Genomic DNA, 9,180 nt, shown 5'->3' with positions numbered 1-9,180 from the left:
TCGGCAGTCGCTCGTCCATAATTGTATACCTACCTGTGGTGGTTTTTTTTTTTTCTATCTTCTTCATACTAGTAGTTTAGGAGTCTGCAGTGCTGACAGTGTCCAGCAGGTCCGTCATTATACAATATATACCTGTCCTGCAGTAGTGATATATATATATTTTTTATATCATTATCATCCAGTCTATACTAGCAGATGCAGTACGGTAGTCCACGGCTGTAGCTACCTCTGTGTCGGCAGTCGCTCGTCCATAATTGTATACCTACCTGTGGTGGTTTTTTTTTTTTCTATCTTCTTCATACTAGTAGTTTAGGAGTCTGCAGTGCTGACAGTGTACAGCAGGTCCGTCATTATACAATATATACCTGTCCTGCAGTAGTGATATATATATATTTTTTATATCATTATCATCCAGTCTATACTAGCAGACGCAGTACGGTAGTCCACGGCTGTAGCTACCTCTGTGTCGGCAGTCGCTCGTCCATAATTGTATACCTACCTGTGGTGGGTTTTTTTTTTCTATCTTCTTCATACTAGTAGTTTAGGAGTCTGCAGTGCTGACAGTGTCCAGCAGGTCCGTCATTATACAATATATACCTGTCCTGCAGTAGTGATATATATATATTTTTTATATCATTATCATCCAGTCTATACTAGCAGACGCAGTACGGTAGTCCACGGCTGTAGCTACCTCTGTGTCGGCAGTCGCTCGTCCATAATTGTATACCTACCTGTGGTGGGTTTTTTTTTTCTATCTTCTTCATACTAGTAGTTTAGGAGTCTGCAGTGCTGACAGTGTCCAGCAGGTCCGTCATTATACAATATATACCTGTCCTGCAGTAGTGATATATATATATTTTTTATATCATTATCATCCAGTCTATACTAGCAGACGCAGTACGGTAGTCCACGGCTGTAGCTACCTCTGTGTCGGCAGTCGCTCGTCATCCATAAGTATACTAGTATCCATCCATCTCCATTGTTTACCTGAGGTGCCTTTTAGTTGTGCCTATTAAAATATGGAGAACAAAAATGTTGAGGTTCCAAAAATAGGGAAAGATCAAGATCCACTTCCACCTCGTGCTGAAGCTGCTGCCACTAGTCATGGCCGAGACGATGAAATGCCATCAACGTCGTCTGCCAAGGCCGATGCCCAATGTCATAGTACAGAGCATGTAAAATCCAAAACACCAAATATCAGTAAAAAAAGGACTCAAAAATCTAAAATAAAATCGTCGGAGGAGAAGTGTAAACTTGCCAATATGCCATTTACCACACGGAGTGGCAAGGAACGGCTGAGGCCCTGGCCTATGTTCATGGCTAGTGGTTCAGCTTCACATGAGGATGGAAGCACTCAGCCTCTCGCTAGAAAAATGAAAAGACTTAAGCTGGCAAAAGCACAGCAAAGAACTGTGCGTTCTTCGAAATCACAAATCCACAAGGAGAGTCCAATTGTGTCCGTTGCGATGCCTGACCTTCCCAACACTGGACGTGAAGAGCATGCGCCTTCCACCATTTGCACGCCCCCTGCAAGTGCTGGAAGGAGCACCCGCAGTCCAGTTCCTGATAGTCAGATTGAAGATGTCAGTGTTGAAGTACACCAGGATGAGGAGGATATGGGTGTTGCTGGCGCTGGGGAGGAAATTGACCAGGAGGATTCTGATGGTGAGGTGGTTTGTTTAAGTCAGGCACCCGGGGAGACACCTGTTGTCCGTGGGAGGAATATGGCCATTGACATGCCTGGTGAAAATACCAAAAAAATCAGCTCTTCAGTGTGGAAGTATTTCAACAGAAATGCGAACAACATTTGTCAAGCCGTGTGTTCCCTTTGTCAAGCTGTAATAAGTAGGGGTAAGGACGTTAACCACCTCGGAACATCCTCCCTTATACGTCACCTGCAGCGCATTCATCATAAGTCAGTGACAAGTTCAAAAACTTTGGGCGGTAGCGGAAGCAGTCCACTGACCAGTAAATCCCTTCCTCTTGTAACCAAGCTCACGCAAACCACCCCACCAACTCCCTCAGTGTCAATTTCCTCCTTCCCCAGGAATGCCAATAGTCCTGCAGGCCATGTCACTGGCAATTCTGACGAGTCCTCTCCTGCCTGGGATTCCTCCGATGCATCCTTGCGTGTAACGCCTACTGCTGCTGGCGCTGCTGTTGTTGCTGCTGGGAGTCGATGGTCATCCCAGAGGGGAAGTCGTAAGACCACTTTTACTACTTCCACCAAGCAATTGACTGTCCAACAGTCCTTTGCGAGGAAGATGAAATGTCACAGCAGTCATCCTGCTGCAAAGCGGATAACTGAGGCCTTGGCATCCTGGGCGGTGAGAACCGTGGTTCCGGTATCCATCATTACTGCAGAGCCAACTATAGACTTGTTTGAGGTACTGTGTCCCCGGTACCAAATACCATCTAGGTTCCATTTCTCTAGGCAGGCGATACCGAAAATGTACACAGACCTCAGAAAAAGACTCACCAGTGTCCTAAAAAATGCAGTTGTACCCAATGTCCACTTAACCACGGACATGTGGACAAGTGGAGCAGGGCAGACTCAGGACTATATGACTGTGACAGCCCACTGGGTAGATGTATGGACTCCCGCCGCAAGAACAGCAGCGGCGGCACCAGTAGCAGCATCTCGCAAACGCCAACTCTTTCCTAGGCAGGCTACGCTTTGTATCACCGCTTTCCAGAATACGCACACAGCTAAAAACCTCTTACGGCAACTGAGGAAGATCATCGCAGAATGGCTTACCCCAATTGGACTCTCCTGTGGATTTGTGGCATCGGACAACGCCAGCAATATTGTGTGTGCATTAAATATGGGCAAATTCCAGCACGTCCCATGTTTTGCACATACCTTGAATTTGGTGGTGCAGAATTATTTAAAAAACGAGAGGGGCGTGCAAGAGATGCTGTCGGTGGCCAGAAGAATTGCGGGACACTTTCGGCGTACAGGCACCACGTACAGAAGACTGGAGCAACACCAAAAATGCCTGAACCTGCCCTGCCATCATCTGAAGCAAGAAGTGGTAACGAGGTGGAATTCAACCCTCTATATGCTTCAGAGGTTGGAGGAGCAGCAAAAGGCCATTCAAGCCTATACAACTGAGCACGATATAGGAGGTGGAATGCACCTGTCTCAAGCGCAGTGGAAAATGATTTCAACGTTGTGCAAGGTTCTGCAACCTTTTGAACTTGCCACACATGAAGTCAGTTCAGACACTGCCAGCCTGAGTCAGGTCATTCCCCTCATCGGGCTTTTGCAGAAGAAGCTGGAGACATTGAAGGAGGAGCTAACACAGAGCGATTCCGCTAGGCATGTGGGACTTGTGGATGGATCCCTTAATTCGCTTAACAAGGATTCACTGGTGGTCAATCTGTTGAAATCAGAGCACTACATTTTGGCCACCGTGCTCGATCCTAGATTTAAAACCTACGTTGTATCTCTCTTTCCGGCAGACACAAGTCTGCAGGGGTTCAAACAACTGCTGGTGAGAAAATTGTCAAGTCAAGCGGAACGCGACCTGTCAACATCTCCTCCTTCACATTCTCCCGCAACTGGGGGTGCGAGGAAAAGGCTCAGAATTCCGAGTCCACCCGCTGGCGGTGATGCAGGGCAGTCTGGAGCGACTGCTGATGCTGACATCTGGTCCGGAATGAAGGACCTGCCAACGATTACGGACATGTCGTCTACTGTCACTGCATATGATTCTCTCCCCATTGAAAGAATGGTGAAGGATTATATGAGTGACCGCATCCAAGTAGGCACGTCAGACAGTCCGTACGTATACTGGCAGGAAAAAGAGGCAATTTGGAGGCCCTTGCACAAACTGGCTTTAATCTACCTAAGTTGCCCTCCCACAAGTGTGTACTCCGAAAGAGTGTTTAGTGCCGCCGCTCACCTTGTCAGCAATCGGCGTACGAGGTTACTTCCAGAAAATGTGGAGAAGATGATGTTCATTAAAATGAATTATAATCAATTCCTCCGCGGAGACATTGACCAGCAGCAATTGCCTCCACAAAGTACACAGGGAGCTGAGATGGTGGATTCCAGTGGGGACGAATTGATAATCAAAGAGGAGGGGATGTACACGGTGATGAATCGGAGGATGATGATGAGGTGGACATCTTGCCTCTGTAGAGCCAGTTTGTGCAAGGAGAGATTAATTGCTTCTTTTTTGGTGGGGGTCCAAACCAACCCGTCATTTCAGTCACAGTCGTGTGGCAGACCCTGTCACTGAAATGATGGGTTGGTTAAAGTGTGCATGTCCTGTTTATACAACATAAGGGTGGGTGGGAGGGCCCAAGGACAATTCCATCTTGCACCTCTTTTTTCTTTCATTTTTCTTTGCGTCATGTGCTGTTTGGGGAGTGTTTTTTGGAAGGGCCATCCTGTGTGACACTGCAGTGCCACTCCTAGATGGGCCAGGTGTTTGTGTCGGCCACTAGGGTCGCTGAGCTTAGTCACACAGCTACCTCATTGCGCCTCTTTTTTTCTTTGCGTCATGTGCTGTTTGGGGGAGTGTTTTTTGGAAGGGCCATCCTGCGTGACACTGCAGTGCCACTCCTAGATGGGCCAGGTGTTTGTGTCGGCCACTTGGGTCGCTGAGCTTAGTCACACAGCTACCTCATTGCGCCTCTTTTTTTCTTTGCGTCATGTGCTGCCGAGGTCGCTGAGCTTAGTCATCCAGCGACCTCGGTGCAAATTTTAGGACTAAAAATAATATTGTGAGGTGTGAGGTGTTCAGAATAGACCAAAACGCGTTCGAACCCAAAACACGGCCGCGGAACCGAACCCAAAACCAAAACACAAAACCCGAAAAATTTCCGGTGCACATCTCTATTCCATGTGCCATCTAGATAACTATGCTCTGCACCATAGTGATTAGTATTCCCTGTGCCATCTAGATAACTATGCCCTGCGCCATAGTGACCAGTATTCCCTGTGCCATCTAGATAACTATGCACTGCGCCATAGTGAGTAGTATTCCCTGTGCCATCTAGATAACTATACACTGCACCATAGTGAGTAGTATTCCCTGTGCCATCTAGATAACTATACACTGCACCATAGTGATTAGTATTCCCTGTGCCATCTAGATAACTATGCCCTGCACCATAGTGAGTAGTATTCCCTGTGCCATCTAGATAACTATACACTGCGCCATAGTGAGTAGTATTCCCTGTGCCATCTAGATAACTATACACTGCGCCATAGTGAGTAGTATTCCCTGTGCCATCTAGATAACTATGCCCTGCGCCATAGTGAGTAGTATTCCCTGTGCCATCTAGATAACTATGCCCTGCGCCATAGTGAGTAGTATTCCCTGTGCCATCTAGATAACTATACACTGTGCCATAGTGATTAGTATTCCCTGTGCCATCTAGATAACTATACACTGCACCATAGTGAGTAGTATTCCCTGTGCTATCTAGATAACTATACACTGCGCCATAGTGAGTAGTATTCCCTGTGTCATCTAGATAACTATACACTGTGCCATAGTGAGTAGTATTCCCTGTGCCATCTAGATAACTATACACTGTGCCATAGTGAGTAGTATTCCCTGTGCCATCTAGATAACTATACACTGTGCCATAGTGAGTAGTATTCCCTGTGACATCTAGATAACTATACACTGCACCATAGTGAGCAGTATTCCCTGTGCCATCTAGATAACTAAACACTGCGCCATAGTGAGTAGTATTCCCTGTGCCATCTAGATAACTATACACTGCACCATAGTGAGTAGTATTCCCTGTGCCATCTAGCTAACTATGCACTGCGCCAGAGTGAGTAGTATTCCCTGTGCCATCTAGATAACTATACACTGCGCCATAGTGAGTAGTATTCCCTGTGCCATCTAGATAACTATACACTGCGCCATAGTGAGTAGTATTCCCCGTGCCATCTAGATAACTATACACTGCGCCATAGTGAGTAGTATTCCCTGTGCCATCTAGATAACTATGCCCCGTGCCATAGTGAGTAGTATTCCCTGTGCCATCTAGATAACTATGCCCTGCGCCATAGTGAGTAGTATTCCCTGTGCCATCTAGATAACTATGCCCCGTGCCATAGTGAGTAATATTCCCAGTGCCATCTAGATAACTATGCCCCGTGCCATAGTGATTAGTATTCCCTGTGCCATCTAGATAACTATACACTGCGCCATAGTGAGTAGTATTCCCTGTGCCATCTAGATAACTATACACTGCGCCATCGTGAGTAATATTCCCTGTGCCATCTAGATAACTATACACTGCGCCATAGTGAGTAGTATTCCCTGTGCCATCTAGATAACTATGCACTGCGCCATAGTGAGTAGTATTCCCTGTGCCATCTAGATAACTATGCCCCGTGCCATAGTGAGTAGTATTCCCCGAGTAGTATTCCCCGTGCCATCTACATAACTATGCCCTGCGCCATAGTGAGTAATATTCCCTGTGCCATCTAGATAACTATGCCCCCTGCCATAGTGAGTAGTATTCCCCGTGCCACCTTGATAACTATGCCCTGCGCCATAGTGAGTAGTATTCCCCATGCCATCTAGATAACTATGCCCTGCGCCATAGTGAGTAGTATTCCCTGTGCCATCTAGATAACTATGCCCTGTGCCATAGTGAGTAGTATTCCCTGTGCCATCTAGATAACTATGCCCTGTGCCATAGTGAGTAGTATTCCCCATGCTATCTAGATAACTATGCACTGCGCATAGTGAGTAGTATTCCCTGTGCCATCTAGATAACTATGCACTGCGCATAGTGAGTAGTATTCCCTGTGGCATCTAGATAACTATGCCCTGCGCCATAGTGAGTAGTATTCCCTGTTCCATCTAGATAACTATGCACTGCGCCATAGTGAGTAGTATTCCCTGTTCCATCTAGATAACTATGCACTGCGCCATAGTGAGTAGTATTCCCTATGCCATCTAGATAACTATGCACTGCGCCATAGTGAGTAGTATTCCCTGTGCCATCTAGATAACTATACACTGCGCCATAGTGAGCAGTATTCCCTGTGCCATCTAGATAACTATACACTGCGCCATAGTGAGTAGTATTCCCTGTGCCATCTAGATAACTATACACTGCACCATAGTGAGTAGTATTCCCTGTGCCATCTAGATAACTATGCACTGTGCCATAGTGAGTAGTATTCCCTGTGCCATCTAGATAACTATACACTGCGCCATAGTGAGTAGTATTCCCTGTGCCATCTAGATAACTATACACTGCGCCATAGTGAGTAGTATTCCCTGTGCCATCTAGATAACTATACACTGCACCATAGTGAGTAGTATTCCCTGTGCCATCTAGATAACTATACACTGCGCCATAGTGAGTACTATTCCCTGTGCCATCTAGATAACTATACACTGCACCATAGTGAGTAGTATTCCCTGTGCCATCTAGATAACTATGCACTGTGCCATAGTGAGTAGCATTCCCTGTGCCATCTAGATAACTATACACTGCGCCATAGTGAGTAGTATTCCCTGTGCCATCTAGATAACTATACACTGCGCCATAGTGAGTAGTATTTCCTGTGCCATCTAGATAACTATACACTGCGCCATAGTGAGTAGTATTCCCTGTGCCATCTAGATAACTATACACTGCGCCATAGTGAGTAGTATTCCCTGTGCCATCTAGATAACTATACACTGCGCCATAGTGAGTAGTATTCCCTGTGCCATCTAGATAACTATACACTGTGCCATAGTGAGTAGTATTCCCTGTGCCATCTAGATAACTATACACTGTGCCATAGTGAGTAGTATTCCCTGTGCCATCTAGATAACTATACACTGTGCCATAGTGAGTAGTATTCCCTGTGCCATCTAGATAACTATACACTGCGCCATAGTGAGTAGTATTCCCCGTGCCATTTAGATAACTATACACTGTGCCATAGTGAGTAGTATTCCCTGTGCCATCTAGATATCTATACACTGCGCCATAGTGAGTAGTATTCCCTGTGCCATCTAGATAACTATGTTCTGCGCCATAGTGAGTAGTATTCCCTGTACCATCTAGATAACTATACACTGCGCCATAGTGAGTAGTATTCCCTGTGCCATCTAGATAACTATACACTGCGCCATAGTGAGTAGTATTCCCTGTGCCATCTAGATAACTATACACTGTACCATAGTGAGTAGTATTCCCTGTGTCATCTAGATAACTATACACTGCGCCATAGTGAGTAGTATTCCCTGTGCCATCTAGATAACTATACACTGCGCCATAGTGAGTAGTATTCCCCGTGCCATCTAGATAACTATACACTGCGCCATATTGAGTAGTATTCCCCGTGCCATTTAGATAACTATACACTGTGCCATAGTGAGTAGTATTCCCTGTGCCATCTAGATAACTATACACTGCGCCATAGTGAGTAATATTCCCTGTGCCATCTAGATAACTATACACTGTGCCATAGTAAGTAGTATTCCCTGTGCCATCTAGATAACTATACACTGCACCATAGTGAGTAGTATTCCCTCTGCCATCTAGATAACTATACACTGCGCCATAGTGAGTAGTATTCCCTGTGCCATCTAGATAACTATGCCCTGCGCCATAGTGAGTAATATTCCCTGTGCCATCTAGATAACTATGCCCCGTGCCATAGTGAGTAATATTCCCTGTGCCATCTAGATAACTATGCCCCGTGCCATAGTGAGTAGTATTCCCCGTGCCATCTAGATAACTATGCCCTGCGCCATAGTGAGTAGTATTCCCCGTGCCATCTAGATAACTATGCACTGCGCCATAGTGAGTAGTATTCCCTGTGCCATCTAGATAACTATACACTGCGCCATAGTGAGTAGTACTCCCTGTGCCATCTAGATAACTATACACTGCGCCATAGTGAGCAGTATTCCCCGTGCCATCTAGATAACTATACACTGCGCCATAGTGAGTAGTATTCCCTGTGCCATCTAGATAACTATGCCCCGTGCCATAGTGAGTAGTATTCCCTGTGCCATCTAGATAACTATGCCCTGCGCCATAGTGAGTAGTATTCCCTGTGCCATCTAGATAACTATGCACTGCGCCATAGTGAGTAGTATTCCCTGTGGCATCTAGATAACTATGCCCTGTGCCATAGTGAGTAGTATTCCCTGTTCCATCTAGATAACTATACACTGCACCATAGTGAGTAGT

Source organism: Pseudophryne corroboree, chromosome 5 (assembly GCF_028390025.1).
Source record: "Pseudophryne corroboree isolate aPseCor3 chromosome 5, aPseCor3.hap2, whole genome shotgun sequence".
NCBI lineage: Eukaryota > Metazoa > Chordata > Amphibia > Anura > Myobatrachidae > Pseudophryne > Pseudophryne corroboree.
The sequence above is the reverse complement of the archived record's forward strand: the minus strand, read 5'-3'. Positions refer to the sequence as shown.